Source organism: Tinamus guttatus, unplaced genomic scaffold, assembly GCF_059628265.1.
Source record: "Tinamus guttatus ecotype Peru unplaced genomic scaffold, ASM5962826v1 Tinamus_guttatus_pri_ptg000125l, whole genome shotgun sequence".
Lineage (NCBI taxonomy): Eukaryota > Metazoa > Chordata > Aves > Tinamiformes > Tinamidae > Tinamus > Tinamus guttatus.
The window spans coordinates 2,496,886-2,515,017 of NW_028288659.1; the positions used below are offsets into that span (position 1 = coordinate 2,496,886).

Here is an 18,132-nt window from a genome sequence, read left to right on the forward strand (position 1 = left end):
TGGGACGGCCATTCTAGTGACAATAACAGGGAATCACATTTTTATAAATATGGTTTTAGGGAATGGATATTTATTCAACATTTCAGGTCAAAACGTTCCAGATGCTTATTTCTGGGGATAATTCTGCTTTCATAACCCACTCTTTTATAATCAATAAAATGTCTGAGATGCAACTTCTGGTTGTGGCTGCTTGAAAGGACAAAACACAAAAATGCAGAACCCACAAAAACTGCAGATCGATCGACAAGCCCTTCCCAGTCATCCGATTGTTCTCCTGGATAATGCAAGACTGTCCCCAGACAGGATGTTTCCTCAGTGTTTTGACCAGCCTCATTGCACAAGGCACGGGCTTTGCCTTTCCACCCTTTCTCTCCAAGGCTTTCAGAAGCGGGGACCTCGGTATCGCGGAGGTTTTCCTGCCGCTTTGCCTACACTTCCCATGATTAAAACAAACAAACAAACGAAGAAATAGATAAATTTAAATAAATAAAATATTCTGCTTTTAGGTGACCCCTCTCTGTGCCTCTCAATGGGACATAAAACCGGACAGTTCCTCTCCCCGGGGCCGCGACGGATGCGGCGACAGTCCCGCCCCAACCGCCCCAACTGCCGTCGCCATGGCAACCGCCCCGCGCGCCCGCCGCCGGAGAACAAAAGCCCGCGCAAACGTCACGCGCTCCCCTGGGCCAATCAGAGCCGGCGGGGACGGACCGCGCCCCTCTTCCGCCCCGTCCCGCCCCGCCCTGCGCGCAGGCGCAGTCCCGCGGCCTCCGCGGCCCCCTCCGCCGACTACGGCCCCCAAGATGCGGCGGGGCTCCCCGTGGCGCCTCCTTCCGGTGCGTCGCGCGCAGGCGCCGGGGGGCGGCGCGCATTGGCGGCGGCGGCCTCGTGCGATGATGACGCGCTAGGGCCGGGAGGCGGCGACGCGGCCGGGAGGGAGGCGGTGGCGGCGGCGGGAGCGGCGGCCGCTGGAGGGGGGGGGGGGACGGCGCGGCAGGAGGCACCGGGCGGCGGCGCCGGCCGTTGCCAGCGCGCGCGGGCAGGTGAGCGGCGCGGGGTGTTCCCGCGGCGTGGGCCCGGTGGTGGCGGGGGGCGCCTCCTTCCCTGCCCCCCCCCCCCCCCCCGCCGGGGGTCGTTGGGACGGCCGTTGGTGCCGGGGCCGTTGGGCGGCCGTTGGGGGTGCGGCAGTTGAGGGGCGAGCGGACCCCGTGGGGTTGGCAGCGCGGCGGGGTGTCCGCCGGCGGGCACGGCGGGTCCTTGGCGACGCGAGGAGGAGGGAGGTCGAGGCCTCCCAGGGGACCCCTCAGTGGGGCTCGGCCGCGGGCCGCCTCGCGCTGGTTGCCTGTCAGGGCGGGAGGTCTGCGGCTGCCCCTGGAATCACCTTTTGTGAGGGCGGTGAAAGTCCGGACTCTCGCCCTCATGCGAGGAGCGTTGCCCGGCTTTGCTTTGCCTCGCCTGAGGATGACCCTGTCTGTCTGTGTGTGTGTGTGTGTGTGTGTGTGTGTGTGTGTTTGCATGTTTGTAAACACTACAGATACCAGCAGCAGGTAGCACCACCCGAATTTCGACATTCCCAAGGGAAACTTTAGTGAAAGAAACTTTCCTATATATTTTTTTTTTAAATAGGGAATTAGATGCTCATCTCTCATATGTTTGAGTTAGGCAGCAAGGAGGGAAGAACCTGCAGTATTTGGCTAGACGACAAGGAAGATAGGACTGCTGCTGTTGTTACTGGGCTTCTGCAGTGTGTTGGTTTCTCTTCTGTGACTGTCCCAGCCTAGCAAGCCTGTTGACTTAAAAGCTGTAGTAGACATCTGTGATGGCATATACTTAAGAAAACCCTTTCCCTTAATGCTAAATGATACTTTCGTCGACATGCAGGCTTTGACACTTGATGTATGTAAGCTGTTGTATGCACCTGCCACATAGTAGGAAGATTTTTAGGTATTGCTGCTTATTTAAAGATCTATTTTGTGCTCAGTGAGGCACTGGAGTTTTGCGTGTCAGTTTTTAAAACAGACTAGGCTTTTAAAATTGGCCAGGTCCTCTGGGCAAAGCCTTCTGGGCATAATCTGTTTTCCAAGAGTCGAGTTCTTAATGTGTAATTGAAGCTGTTCCCTGTCTCTTGCTGTAGTCGCTGTCAGGGAATATTAAGTTCTTAGTTACGTTCTCTCTGCGGTCGTCATAAATCTGTTCTGGAAGTGGGTGAAGGACAGTGTGCTACGCAGTCCCTCTTCATTTGCACAGTTCTGTAGTAAAATTCCTCAGGCTTAAATGGCCTTTTTGTAATGTTTCAGTGCTGAGAAACTCATCTTTCTACAGAATCTTAATCAGACTGCTTATATTTTGATGATAGCTGCTGTAACAGAGAAAAAGATATTTGTGATTGATGGAACTAGGTGTCATATGATAGGATTTAAGGTGCAGCGTGGTCAAAAACAAACCCTGTTTTTCTTTATTTCAGCTGTGAACAAATACTGTTTATACAACAGAAGATGTCTTATTTGTGTATTTTTATTTCTGTTACCCTTTTCACACAGGGGCATTAGCCAGTTCACGTTAAGATGGTTTTAAGCTGTGGATCTCTCCTTAAAGAGATGACTTGCTGTATGTAAGCTTAAGCTGCGCTTTGACTCTTTGCCCTATATGTGAAGACTGTGCATTAGTAGGTAGCCTGAAGCTGAAGTTCCCTGTTGTATGGAAAGGGTGAGATTAGCTGCTAAAATATGGAAATGACTCTCTTGTCTAAGTTGACAACTTAATATTGTTAAGTGAGTCTGTGGATAAGATTGGTGGCAGCTTCATGGTACCACTTTTTTAATAGCTAACCCTTGGGGAGCATCCACTGAGGTGGAAAACTGAACTGGAATTGGTTGCAGAGGTGTGAAAACCTGCATCCCTAGTCTGTCCATGTTTTCAAGAGGATTATCCTGGCTGTGAATCAGATATGAAAAGTAATCGAATGTGAAGTTCAAGGGTTTTTTGTTTGTTTTGTTTTGTTTTTCCTGGCATACCTCTGAGTCAAGTCCATTCAGGGTGAATATTCCTGCAACCTATTTATCTATTTTAAGTGTGTTCTCAAACATAAATATAAAATATGATAGTAATTGGTTCTTAAATTGTTTCAGGTTTTCAGCAAAGCCAGGCCTAAACAAAGGGTTCTTTCCTCGTCTTAATCCCCTCTTTGCGGCAGCATTGATACTGCTGGAGTTACTGCAAGTGTGCTCAAGTGCCTAAGTGTGTTTTTGGTATCTGTGAGCAAGATTCAGACTTAAGCCTGACTTCTGCGTACAGGGAAAAGGCTGGACCTTTCTGGAGGAGTTTGTGAAGCCTGTGTTTGCTCTAACCAGAAGTTTCTGCTGATTTGCCACGAAGGGTAAACTAATGGGAATTGACAGGGCATGTAATGTCAGTGATTTCAATGCCTGGTCTTTGGAGCTATCTTATGTTTTCAGCTGAATGTTCAAGGAGCTGTGTCAAGCACTGATGTCCAGAGATACTCAATATTTGATACTAAAAAATGTGTAAATTTTACAGGTTTCTGGTTGTATAACCATATCATCCAAGGTGCTGTGTAAAGAAAGCTTTTGTCAGCTCGCTTTTTGTCTGTGCATGAGGAAAATTTTGATGGGGCAACTTCAGGAGGTTGTTGGCTTATTATGCTATCAGCAATTCAGATGCTTAAATAGAAGTAGGACTGAAATGGAAATAGCAATTTTGAGTATTTATGATTCGAAAGTGTGTCTGAGTCATTCACTGACTTTTTTGGCAGACTGTTGGTAGATTTGAAAAGAGGTTGTTACACAAGATAATGGTAGTGATTATGAAAAAGTACTTGGGAGGGAGTTTAAAGGGAAAAGTATTACTTTAAACAGTATAATTCTCTGATAAAGCTTGTGCTAAACAATTGTCTTTTTGGTGAGACATTCTATTTCAGCTGGTTGTACTTAACATGGTGACTGGTGGGCTCTGTGTTTTTTTAAAGCACTACTTTTGTCTAGACCACTTCCCATAAAGGAGTTAGCTTTCAGAGAGTAAGAAATGACAACTATATGGCTTTGCTTCTTAGATTTCTGTTTTCTGAAAGCATTTTTTACCTTTCATTTTTGTATTTGAATATTTTTCTGCTATCGGAAGAATTTATTTTTGAAGCAGGATGCTGCAGATCAGAGAAGGTGCGTTGATTCCACATGTGGCCTATGCAGGGCTTTGTAAAGAAACATCTATTGCTTTAAATGTTTCACTAGCTAGACTACCTTTTATCAGTGGGAAACTGGAACTGAGCTGAAGTATAGTTTGACCAGTGGTTACACACTTTTTCTGGAAAGTTTATTTCAAAGGTGTGGCATAAAAAGAAAATGTTTCTTAGCGTAGCTTGAAGACAAACTTTGAGGTTTACTTTGAGGGCACCGCGGCAGTCTTTTTGTGCATAGAACATTACTCACCGCATTGCAATGTGGCAGTTGGTGTGGTGATAAGCAGGCAACCTCTCCTGGGGAAGGAGGTGCCACAGCTCATGCTGCTGCTTTGTTTGGAGAAGTAGCAAGTAATTTGAAGTGAGGGCATGTTGGCAAACTTAAGGTACTCAAAATTTTGAAGAGGAAATATTGCATACTTAAATACCAGCTTGCCAGCTAATTTAGGATGGTTTTCACTTAACTTCTGCTTTCTTTTGAATTTTTAATGCCACGCGGAAATATCTGTGTTTCTTGCTGTTTGTTTGTTTGGTTTTTTTTTTTTTGCTGTATGGTGTCTGAGTAAAGATACAGTCACGGTAGGAAGAAAATTACTCTTTTGGTTTTGTAGTGCCCTTTTATTTTTCTCTTTTTCATAAATAATGAGCGCTTGAAGATAAAATATAGTGGTGGGTATAAAATGAAGTTAGATATTGCATATACTCATGTTTGGTTTTGTATTCTAGACTTGCCAATCTCTACTTCATTATAACAGAGAGGAGGGAGGAAAAACAGCCTCCTCCTTGCAGAGAAGCAAGTGTCTTCTGGCCATGCAGGTTTGTTTAGCCTTGCAAATAATCTGTACCCAAATTGCGTGTGTATTGGAGAGCTTTTCGGAACTTCTCAGTGATGACTGGTGCTTAAATTGCTTGCAGAGAAGCATCTTTGAGTGTTTAGATAACTATAAAGGTCACAGGATGTGTAATTGTCAATATAGCAGAACTTGTAGCCTGGTTCAGGTGGATTTCAGTAGCCATGAAAATGCAGTGGAATCAGCTGGGATGTGCTAACTGCTGTAACTCTCTATGAACAGGACAAAGCCTTGTGAGAACAGAATATAAAGACAAGTATTACATAGAAAAAAAAAGGGGAGGGGGCACTGAAGTGAGCAGAGCTATAATCACTGGCTCTCCAAGGTTGCTTTAGCTGGCAGTAAGCAAGAGTATGCAATTTACTTGCAGGAATGGATTGAAGGTCTATTCTATGCACTTAAAATGAGTGTTGCAGTGCTCTGGTGACAGATTTAGAAACTTCTGTTGGGACTTGGTGTAGGAAATGAAAATAATGCTTTCTTTTTTGCCCTACCTTATTTCCTTTCTGACCATATTTTATCTTAAAATGGATAGTATTTATATTTCTTCATTTAATACTAACAACCAAAATTATACTATAGGTGTCTTAATACTATAACACTGCCTACATTTGAAAAGGTCACTAAAAATCTCAATGTCTGCACTAGCCTAATTGCTTTTCTAAATGCAGACATCTGTATTTTCAAAGGCACTGTTTGACTTACCTGAAGTACACCAAGCCATTTTTTATTTTGTTTGTCTAGTATGACTTTCTGAATGCTGTCACAAGTATAGTGTAGTAAACTGGTTGTTTAACCTGCTTGTACAAAATCCATATTCTTTTTGAGGGACTGTACCATGCTCCTTCTCCCTATCCAGATTTTTTTTTTCTCCATGGGATTCTGCAGGCTTTGTTGAAGCCAGTTGTTCATGCTCTTCTGAGTTTGTGTGTAAATTGCATCATGATACTAGATTTTGGGACTACTACCTTAAGCATAGTTTTGTATTTTGAGTTTTCATATAGTGAAGAATTTGCTATGAAAATGGAATAGTTGAGTTCAGATAGTAGAAGCTACCTTGCCTTCTGAGAGTGAATGCATCCTCTAATGACTGAGGTTTAATCTGTATTTCAAATTCCTTTGGCTAACTTTTAACTCCTGCCTGTGCTAGAAATACCTATATCTGTATCTCCTAACCTACAGTGAGAGCTGTTTTAAAAACCCGTGCAGTGCAAAGATAAGTATAGCCAAGGCTGGTTATCAGTCTTGAGAGTACTGCCAAGCTTTTAACTGATAGATTTTAGCATTTGGAATAGGAAGGAGGATAGCTAGTAGGACTTGAGATAAAGAGCCACTGAATATGCATTTTTGCTGCTGTGAGCTAGCAGAGAAGTCATACTTTAATAACAACTACATTGCGTTTCATAGGGGCTGCTTTTGAGACTTGGTGTTTGCCAGCCCCTTGCGTGAACTGAGGGTTGTGCCTGTTTAGTCTTTCTAATGCTTTAAGTCCTGGCCTCCTTAGCTAGTGGAATTCGTGGTCTTGGATTTCATAGACAAACACCAGTGGTCCTAAGATAAGTTGTTGCTGGTGGAACCTGGTGCTCTCTGACTTTGTGGGCTGCTATAGAACTAATTTACTTGCAAAGAATAGCATATATTCCAGAGATGACTGTTTGTTTGTTTTAGGTTTAGGTGTTTATTTAGATTTCTTGATGTATTCCTTAGAACAGGATATGGCATTGCAAAGTTGATAACAACTGTACTTTACAGTTCTCAATATTAGTTCTTTGTGCAGGTATTTTTCTGCCATTTAATGGAAAATGACCATTAAAAATAAAAGGAACAGCCTATTCTGACGTCTTATTAAAGTAGCTATGTGACAGTGTGCCAACTACTGGCTTTTTGCCTGCTGTACCTTTAGTGGGGAACAAAATGGATTGTTTTCTGAGGTGGGTATCCTGGGAGATGAAAATAAGCTTAAAAAAAAGTCAACAAAAGCTTTTCTTAGTGCTTTTTTGGCCTTTGTATAATCAGCTCTATGGGGAGGATGCTGGTAATCTTGATGTCTTTGACTTAAGTGCTACTGCACTTCAGTTCCTGCTTTTGACCTTTTTAATTATTAATTGCCATACCAATTCTGTGGAGTTACAAAAAGAAAAAAAAAAGTTCAATAAAGAATGAGCTAAAAGTTAATATTTTTGTTGTTGTTTTTGCAAGCCTTCCTGAGGGAGCAAAAGAACCTGCTGGGTGGCTTATACTTGATTTCCAAGTTCTTTGTTATGGGTCAGTTTTCAAATATGTTTTGGGCTTAAAAGAGAAATACTAATTTTTTTCTGACAACTAGAGTTAGTTTTACTTCTATGAAGTAAATACATATCATGGGTATTTTTTTTTTTAAGTTCTCTTAGTAGATCATTCCGCAGAAATATGGAATATAATTCAGCAAAGCTACCTTTGCTTTTTATTAGTTTTTTGTAGGTGTCGTGTCAATCTCATATCAACAAGGAGTGCAAAGACCAATAACAAAACATTAAAACCTTCTGGGTATGTTTGATTCGTTAAGAGGTGACTCATTGCTAAAGAAGTTGGAGTTGTGTGTTGGCTTTAACTATTCTATCTGTAAAATTGTCTTCTGATTTGGCCTTGATACTTCCTATACTGTGAAGTTTAAAGTTGGGAAATAACTTATCTTTATCTGCATAAAGTTGAAATTGGAATTTCAAGTTAAGGTGGTCTTTGTTGCTGAGAAAGAGACTGACCAAGTTTCCCAACACTTGCGTAAATCCTTCTGTCCTAAACATTTAGCTAGCGCGTGATGCTGTTGAAAATGCCAGTTATGTCAAATGATTTGGAAGGACTCCAGTATATGGGTCAGAGTAGAGAAAAAACTATGGTGGGGGAAAAAAGTCTAAAATACTCAGATTAGCTCAGGGTTGATGTAACAGTGTAGTTTTTCGTGTCTGAGTAAACTAGGTCCACCTTCGGATTTTGATCAGCAGAGACTTGCATACTATGGAAAATGGGTACTAAGGTGCCATCAGGAGGACATTAGTTTCTCGTTCTTCAATGCAGGGCCTTTCCAGCTGCATTCTTCTGTGTTAGTTAACTGTTCCAAATCAGCCCCTTGTCATACATCACAGTAAAGTCATTGTGAAAAACAAAGCATGATCACAAAACCCATGACTGTTTTTCTCCGAACGCTAACGTCTTGGCTCTGTTTCAATAGTTCGTTATTATGCAAAGGCCTTAGGGCTGATCTGCCTGCAAGACTTGAGTGAATGTTCTGTGCAGTCCATGATCGATCTCAAAAAGGTGTAATTCCACATTTCTGTTGCCTTAACAGTGCATGCCAGATGAGAAATTTTATTTCTTGTAGGAATTAAAACTCTCTCAAAACTTTGTACTCCCTTCCTGGAGATCCTGTTATAAGGTAACAGGATACTTGAACACTCTGTCATTTGAAGCCAGATGGACTCCTGAATTAGATAGTAATCTAAGTTATGTCTCTGTAATAAATGAGCAGTTTATAAGCACGTTCTTTGTTAAAACAAAGTCACAGGTGACAGTGGTCGTATTTGGGGTTGACCAAAGCATAGTTTCATAATTCGTGTTGTAGAATGACATTTAGTCATACTAATGATGGGGTAATTAGGAATTATTGGCACTTAAAGTTAATTACTAGGCAGACATAAAAAGGAAAGGTTGTTACTGCTGTTTGCATTTAAGGCTGCTGCTTCAAGGGATGTGACAAAAAATATACCTGTATCAGAATGTTGTGCTGTTGCTGATCCAGTCGCTAAGGAAATGTGCAGGATGGTTGCACTAAAAACACTCTTCAAACAAGAATAGAGACTGTTGGACATTTTTTGACCTCTTGACTTGGGTAAGTAGTCTAGAAAATGGATTATACTTGCTTACAAATGTGCTTTCTGCTCGAGATAATAAAACAGCCATACAGCTTCAAGCCTCTGAACTAACTGTTGGGCAAGATATCGTGCAGGAGTGTGGCCAGCCCTTGCCGAACGTACCGTTGTAATGTTTGAGCAAGCTTTCCTCTTTTATGTGCTACTTGAAGTAGAGGTAACGCAGGTTTAACACTCCTTTCTGCACTGCTGTGCAGTCATTGTCAGTTTGAAGCTGGCCTGTGAGTGTCATAATGCTTTGCAACTGCAGTGGCAGAGGACCCAAAGATAAACTCAGATTTCATCTAGGAAATCTTTTATGTTGTTAGCAACATGCTTTCAAATCAAGCAGGAGAAATGAAAATGAGTGATAGGAAAAGTCTCCAGAATTCCTTGCTGATCTTAGGCTGTAGTGTTTGTCACTGACAATCTCTTTCAAGCTCTAATTCTGGACTCTAGTGTGTATGAGAGAGCAGTATTAAATATAGTTTGATAAAACTCATTTCTGACTAACTTTAAGTGATACAAAGCAGTTTAACATGTGGATTAATGTATTTATGACTGTAAAAAATCTGTCTTGACAAATTGCTTGAGGGCTTGAATAAAATATGGTGTCTGGGGTAACACTGAGAGTCTTATGGGAGCCGATGTAGCTGAGATGATTTAAGAATTTCTTTCTTTCCTTGATTGTGTGCTGGTTCATCTTCATACAGATTCAGCTGTAACTATGTGAAGGTTTGTTTAAGTCAAAGTTGATATGTCAATGGGCAGGCTTATCAAAATCAAGAGTTCCAGATTTGTATGGGTGCTTCTTGTTACCCACTGCAGTACATACAAATCTAAGGTTTTTGTGCTTTTTTCTTTCTTACTGTGTAAGTATATTATTCACTTTCTAATATAACTTAGAAAGCAGGCTTCGTGCTTTTTTTTTTTTTAAATAGTAATTAAAAAGGCATATACAAGAAACCTGTGGAAAACATGTGCTGTTATTTGTCCTGAATACTTGCTCCGTTTTGAGACATTTTTAGCTTGGGAATCTCTAGTACTAGAAGCGGCTTTGTAGCATCCCTTGATGGATTTCGCCTGTGAATTTGTTCGGTTTTACTGTGAATCCTTGTGTTATGCAGTTTGCTGTGTCAAGGACAACCTCTTTTTTTTTTTTTTTTTTTTTTTTTAAGTTTGCCATCTGCTAATTTTGTGACATTCACCTGGCTCACAAAATGTTTCGTTATGTTTGATGATTCCTTTATTCTTATTTATTTATTTATTTTTATTTTTTTTGTAACTGTGATTGCAAATGCTTGTGCTGTGCTGGAATCTTAAGGAAGTTGAAAGTGGTCAACTCTGCTTTGAAATAACCTTTTTCTTGTTGTTATTGCAAAGAAAATCCTTTCCCAAATAATTTAGCAAATGAAAAACTGTAGAACATCTGAACTGATAACTAGCACATGATAAAAATAGATTCCAGATTTCGTATTTTGTACGTGGAAGGCTTGTGTCACTTCATACTCCGTTTCCTTAGCTACAGCTGCTTGTTTGTCAGCATAGGTCAGGACTGGCCGGCCTATCTGGGCAGGTCAGTTGTCATCCAAGGTTTTATTTCTGTTCTAACATATACAAAATTTAAGAGGGGAGATTAAATTCACAACACTGGTTATTGACTTACAGCGTTTGTAAGTCTGTCAGAGTCTGCTTCTTCGAAAAGCACACATGCCCATGCTGAGCTGCCAATACTGCAAGAACTTTCTGTGTTTCTCATAGTAGTGTACCTGGGATTTTAGAAGGCAGGTGAGTTTTCATCTGGCCGCTTTTGTGTGGTTTGCAGCAAGCGTTCAAGGCACATGTCTGGCCTGCAGCTTTGTGGCTGGCTTGTACGCGTCTCACTCCACCCTTGCTCAGCAGCGAGGCTTGCATTCCTTCTGTATTGATGGCAACCGCCTGCCCGCGCCTGTCACGGGGGCCTGGGTGGCTCTGCTGCCTCTCTGATGCAGGCATGGACACCATAGTCAATCTCTGCATTGTATTGATAATGCTAATATAACTTATTTCTCTGCTGAGAAGAGTAAGGTTATACTGCAGTGAGATACCTCTATACTAGCTTCATTGACACTAGATGTTATGGGTGTAAGGGGTTTTTCTTCTTCCCAACATAATTAACTGAATAGTTTTATGTGTATTAATGCCATTTGCAGATGCAGTTGGGCTAAAGTGAGACTACCTTCACTGAGTACTGGAAATTAGGACAAATAACTATGCAGTAGCTTGCTGACCCGCTTTCTTCTCTCTGCTCATGTTCCTCCTGTTTGGGCTCTTATCCAGGAAGTCAGCCCAAATTCTTGCCCTTCCGACTCTTAACAGTGTGGATATTTATCAACTTTGCCACACTTCCTTTCTGCTGTTAGAGTTTCTTGAAGAAATTGTGTTTTCTGTGACATCCAGAAGACATAGATAGACAGTGACTCACTACAGTGTGGCGTTTTGTGTGCGTTTGTTTTTTTTGGTTTTGTTTTTTTTTGATGTTTAAATACTGTCACAGAAATGTACATAACTTCATGAAGACCTTTTGGTACAGAAAAACGTTGATATTTGTGTGTCTGTGGTACAAAGATAACTCTGGGGTTAAAGTGTTAAAAGTTCAGGTGGTCTGTTTGGTTACTTCACCTCAGGCTGCTTTCAGACTTTGATACTACATTATAATTTTCCTGTAGCACTTCAAAGTCTAATAATGCCCTTCAGGATTGCAAAATGGGAGCAGAACTGGAGCAGTCCACTGATGTTGTTATGCTCAAAGTCTTGTATGTGGGCAGAAAGGAAGCATATAAGAGTGTGTGTGTGTCTTTGATTATGCGCATGTACACATATAAATATGCTTACATATGGAAAGCCAATAATTTATTTCAAATAAAGTGAGAATTAACTCAAGAATCATCACTGGTCTAGATTTAATTATTACAGAAAAAGAATAATGCAGTTAGTGTTTAAGTACAGGAAAAGTTGCAATAATAGTTGTAAAACAATTAAGACAGAAACACAGAGTTTCTGTCTTCTCTTGGAGTTATTCACACTCCTCCATTGTTCCTCTTGGTCTTCAACTCAGTACCTTTGGGCTGCTGGAGAGGGTAACGCTGTAAGCTGGAAAACCTGGAGTCTTTGGATGAAAGGAATGTGATGTTGCTTCTTAATTACTTGAAAACTAACATGGAGCATGTCTTAAGGTTCTAAGCTCTCTCAGACTTCAAGTTCATGCTAGTGTACTTTTGTTAAATAGTCTTCATGTCAGAGTTATAGTAGTGAAAGGCTCTGCAGGGAATGCATTTATACTGGCAAAAGTCTTGTGCCAGGGTTTAAAATAAGTGGCAGAAAGATGGCTTGTTTTAGGTTTTGTAAATGCGTCTTGAGTGTAAGCTGCATCTTTACTTAAAGAGCTTGCATTTATGCAGGTAGTAGTTGTCATTCTTAGAATTATGGCAATAATCACACAGGGTGTTACAAGTGTTTTTGGTGTTGCGTATTTTCTTCTCTTTAGTTACAGGAAGTTGAATGTAATAATTCATCTTTCTGTTTTTGAGTTATGATATATCGGTGTCCTTAGTCTTGCATCACAGTTCGCAATGTAATGCATTGCGATCCCGATTATACTGTTTGTCTGAAAGAGTGGTAGCAAATAGTAGAAGGGACATAACATTTTCAATGGTGATTAAGTTTAAGAAATGAGCTTAAATTATCTTGTCAAAGTAGGTTATATTCTTTGATTATTTCATGAAGAATGTTAATACCTGTAATTAAAGTAATATGATGTTAGAAACCCTGGTCTTGTCAAATGAGTGACGTTTTAGACTAAATCTACTTCTGCCTGATATTAATTAGGTGGAATCTAGTAACTGTAGATTTTGGCTTTTTTTTTAATTTTATTTTTATTCTTGGTGACCATGGAAATATCTGAATAAAGATGCTGCGGTCTTATCTTTCACATTCTTAGACTGACTCAAAGCACTGGGTAAGGTGGTTGGTTCTTTCTGTGATTTTTTTTTTTTTTTCCTCATAGCTTTTGTTTGTTATAGAAGAGTAGCAAATTTGAGGAGTGTCTGACCTGTGGCAGAGTTACCTTATGGGTTTTGATGAAAGAACTGCGTGCTGTTTTCCACTATAGGGAAAACCAAAAGACTTTGGGCATAAATAGAAGATCTCTCTTCTAATTTTTGCGCAAATGTGGGAATGCGAGCGTGTTTTGTAGACCAAGCCTGTCACCCACAAGATAAATACTGGTGAGTTAGCTCACAACACCCTGAATAACATTTACCAAGATTACCAGCAAAGCGGCACCTACATGCTTCCAAAAATTGAAAAGAATGATGTGCTGCCCAGCATCTTGGACGCTGACTTCCGGAATCCTGACCTCTGTGCTTAACTTGGTAGTCTCAGTAAGGTGTCTGCTTTGCTAGGCCACCAGGGTTGTAATAAAGACTGCGGTATGGGTATATATGACAAGTATCTAAGCCAACAGGTCAATCTCTCAGTTGTCAATTGAAGGATGGAAGTATTTAGCTGTATGGTGCTGGGCTCTGTTGCCCTACTGTTTATCTGACAGCATGCTGAGCCAATTTAGTTTGCTAATCTGGTAGAACTCTTCCTTTTCTCGTCCTTGGTTCAACCTTTTTTTTCCCCCCAAGAGCACCTACTAGAATGGGCTCTGACGGGTAGGAGAGCTGCCTTTGGAGGGGGCCGACTTGGCAAGAGGGATCACCTAATGTCCTCCCAGGGAGAGAAGGAAGAGTGGGGCTGCCCCCTCTTGGTGGTAGTCAGCCCTGGAATCTGCCCAGTTTTGTCATCTGAGTGATGAGCTGTCCATGAAGCCCCTGAGAAGTCTTGTGGTCTTGTGCTTTCCTATTTTTTTTAATGAAGGTGACTGTACTGTAGGATGCTGTGGAGTGTGTGTGTTTTTTAATATGGTTCTTCCCTGTGTTGGAGTACCTGAGCTGAAGATTTAGGTTCACCTTTTTAGCAGGATTCAAACCTCTGCTTCCCAGGAGAAGACTTTTGTGTCTGATGGGGGTAGAGCAATGCTTACAGTTGGATTGCTGATGTTGATCTGCTGCCATTTTCATTCTCAAGCAGAGATCCTCTCTGTACAGAGCAGAAGTAGTATAACAAGCCTAGTAGTTTAGCTTAGCTCTGGGTTCTAGTGCCTCCTGCGCCTTTTTTTTTTTTTTTTTTTTTTAATATTCACCCAACAATGTGTTTTGGGTTTTTTTATGAATTGAGTGCCCTTGAGGCATGACTTAAAAGGCTATTCTCCATTTTATTGGAGGAAAACTTGTGTCTAATTTCAGTCTTTCTCATTTAGACAGTTGGTGATCCAATGTGTTGCTAACAAAAAACAAATACATCTTTCTGTTGTTGGCAGTTGTCAAGTAAGTTGATGTGAACTAGGAAGATGCCATAGAAAGAAAAGCATAAAAGAGCGCAAAGACCAAATGTTTCTCATTCAGAGAAAAATGAGGCTTTTATTGAAAAATGAACTGAAAATCATGTGTGTCTGGGCAGTGGCTTTTTGTGGAATATGGTGTGAAAAGAGCCTGAACTTCTGCCATTCTTTTTGTACAGCTTTTGTGGCAATACTCTTGGCTCTGGTTTACTGAAGAGTAAAACTAATTTACAGCAGCCATCCAGCCTGTAACAACTGGACGTTCAGCACTGGGGCTGGACCAGCCTCTGACATAACACTTTAACCCAGTTACAAAACTGGGATCCAATTTGCAGTACAAATTGGACAAATGTTGTAACAATGTAATGGGATCCTCTGAAATGGATGCACTTTGTTAATGTAGGCAGGCTCTTGGCTTGTTCCCTTTCTTGGGATCCGAATGCATCAGAATGTGCTTGATTGTTTGCCTCTGTAGCCTGCTGTGAAATAGCTTAGGCTGAAGTGTCCAGTGACAGTTTACAAGCTCCAAAGGCAGTGTTTTGGCCATTGACCCTCCACAGGAATCTGTAAGCTTTGTTTTGTAGATGTCTCTTTATCTAGGGAAATTGCATCTTAAGAGAAGAGGTGCTGGATTGCTTTGTCCCTCCTTGTTAAAGATGACCTCCAAAGAATTTTTACCACTTGTTTCATCCTTTTCCTTCAGGGTACATTAAGAAAACATGAGGTTTACTGAGATTCTTCTTCCTCCCATGCTTACATGCCCTTGTTTGCTTTGGACTATATAGCTTTGGAGAGTATTTGGAAGGCTATGGATGTTTAACACTTTAATGGAAAAAGACATGGCTCAAACATGAAGAGATTTTATCTTAAAGAATCAAGAAGGATAAAAACTCCATATTTCAACTTGTACTCTTAGATCTTTTTACTTTACTGTTTTGTTAATTTTTAGCTGCTGCCTACCAACTTAAGGGCAAAAAAAGTCCACAACCACTTAAAACTTATGGAATTCTTTTTTCTCCCTGTGTTCTGTAAGAAAGCAGCCACCCAGATGATAACTCATACAGTTAATTTGTGAGCCAGCATGGATTAGCGAGGCCCTGTCTATAGGTGATATTCAGCAACAGTCTAACTATTGTGATATGGCACTCCATCTTTCTGTTGTCCGTCTTCCTCTTCGCTATCGCTTTTATCCCAACTATATCCTCCCATCTCCTGCCTTGTTTTGACACTGATAATTGCTGAATTTTCCTAGTAAGTGGGTCAGATGCCAAGCTGGTAGCTGGGGAAGGAAGAAAAAAAATTACTCATTTGTTTCTTTGAATCAGGTCACCGTGGATGAAGTCAAATGAACAGCAGTGCTGGTGCTAGAGAGGGAGAAATGACTTGTACATAAATGGATTCATGGTGGTATTATCTGAGAGTAACTTAATTTACTTAAGTAATACAGTCTTACTGAATGTTGTCTGTATGACTGCATCGCTTGGAGAGGAGCTACTTGTGAGAGAACCTCTCTAGCAGAAATTAGTGTAAATACAAGATGCCAAAAAGCTGTATTTTGTTTGGTAATCTTATTTCAGTCAAGGCAGCCAGAAGCTAAGCAGATTTTTCCCTCTGTCATATAAAGTAAGTTGCGTTCTTGTCATGAACGCTCGGCCCATGGAGCCTGCAGGAGGTGTTTTGCCATCTGTGGCTGTGCTAACAGCACTGGCCGTGCAGTTCCACCTATTTTGTTCCTAAGACTAGTCCAAGCAATTGCTGATTTGGGAAGCGGATGAATCTATAGATGCTTTATTGGTCAGATAACTGTGCTAACCAACTAGTGGTGCTGCTGCAGCTGTGATGGCACATGGATGCAGGCTGTTTTGAGGGTGACTTAATAGCTTAGTAACTTAATTGCTAAATAAGTAATTACTAATTATTAACTCTTGACTTATTAAGTCAAGCCGTTCTTTAAAAATGAACAAATATTTTGAGCATGAAAGTTTCATGGTGATCTTTTGTTCTTTTAGTGTCTAAGCTATGTTGATGAGAATGAACCCATCTTGTGATGATTAGTCCCACTTTCACGCTGCACATGCTAGTTTGAGGATGCTCTGAAGATGCTCTGTGTTTTTTTTTTTTTCCTTCTTGAACAGGAGTTTCTATCAGAAAAGCTGTAGACCAGTAACAGGGGAGTGAGGGGAAGATGACATTTTCACTCTTTCAAACACCAACTATAATAAAAGAAGCAGCCTGGAGTGGATGATTCCAGTGGTGCTTACAGGGTGGATATACTGGGAAGAGTTGTGGTGGCAAGGTTGGTTTGGTTTGCTTAGGGATCGGAGGAGGCAGTCTCATCGCCCAGGGCTGTGTGCTGTTTTAAGGAGATCTGTGACCCCTCTCTTAGGGATACGGTTTGTAGTTAAATTTGAGGGTTTTTTTTAGCTTTGCTACTGTGTGATGCTTGTTTAGCTTAGGTAGAAAACCAAGATAGAAAACTTGTAAGCCATTCCAGACTCTTGTTAGAATATCCACAAATATTTTACAAGGAGCCGTAGCATCATCATGTGACGCTTAGCAGGTTTGTTTTACTTCCCAAGCTGATGAGGAAAGGAAGTGTTTAAATGTCAAAAAAATGTGCTGCGTGACTGTTGGTATTGACTCCTGTGCTATAGCATAGCAGCAGGGAACCTACTGAAATAGTTTTGTTTTCTCCTCTTCCTGTTTTCAGAAATAAGATGAGAGTCAGTGCCAGCATCAGGCTCCATTGCTGTGGGAAAGGTGGCTCCTGAGTTGGAGCTGGGTGAACAGTTGAGTAGTGACACATGGGCTCTTGTAGGTTGTGCGGTGGCAGCAGCACACAGGAGTCAACAGGTTAATGGAATATTGTTCCTTTCATGGGCTATTGGGAACTTATCACAGCGTTGAACTGATAAGCTTTATCTAAGAGCTGGCTTAGTGTTTGGAAGTTTTGTATTTAAACAGCACAACAACAACAACAAAACAAACATCAAACTCTGTATCTACTTTTCTCAGATGATTTAAACAATGGAAACTTAACTGTTCGGTCTAGATACTGCTGTCCTTACTGCACCTAAAAATATAAGGTAAAGTTTAGATTGTACATGGCAACTTCCTTTCTCAATGGCAGCTAACTTAAATGAAACTTTCAGTTGTTCCATCCTGCAAAAAAAGTTGAAGGCTTTAAACTTAAGATTTATAATTTAACTGAGATGTGAAGCAATCTTTTCCGAAACACAAGCATTCTATACCTTTCAAATTTCCAGCATTGGATTCATTATCTCATAGTTTTAGAGAGAGAACGGGCAATAGGCCTCTATTTCAGGTGTGATCTTCTGATCAGTTGTTATTTGGGTCAGATACTACGGAGCATGTGTAGACTTCATGTATTAGCAAGAAGGTCAAGCTCAGTGTTTGAACCCTTTGGTGACCTAAATTTCTATGAGCCTATAACCAGCAAGTAAAGACCATCTCTGTGTTTCCCATTCATGACTTTGTACTGCTTGCTTTCCCCTTTCTTTCACAAACCTGAGTTTGGGCTATTACGAGTTTTCTGTTACATTTGGGTGCACATTGCTTGCTGTTGCAATCCACTTAGAGCGTCTAAAATCTTTGGATTATCTGTCAACTAGCTCACTTTGTATGCTTAGTAAGGGCAAGCAGATTTAGCTCTGAAATGATCCTATACAAAGGACAGCATGGAAACTTAGTTCATTGAGCAAATCCCCTGTAAATTTAGGGCACAACGATTTTTACTTATGCAGAGATCTGAAGTTC

The 18,132-nt window shown here is 41.0% G+C and overlaps 1 protein-coding gene across 1 annotated transcript in view; it reads left to right on the plus strand.

The window, feature by feature from the left end:
* Positions 1-1,000: 1,000 nt before the first annotated feature.
* The window catches only part of ADIPOR2 (adiponectin receptor 2), a 38,759-nt gene continuing 21,627 nt past the window's right edge, over positions 1,001-18,132 (plus strand). Inside the window, exon 1 of the mRNA XM_088521568.1 lies at positions 1,001-1,043. The gene's annotated coding sequence lies outside the window, so the exon portion shown is untranslated. The remainder of the gene's footprint in view (positions 1,044-18,132) is intronic.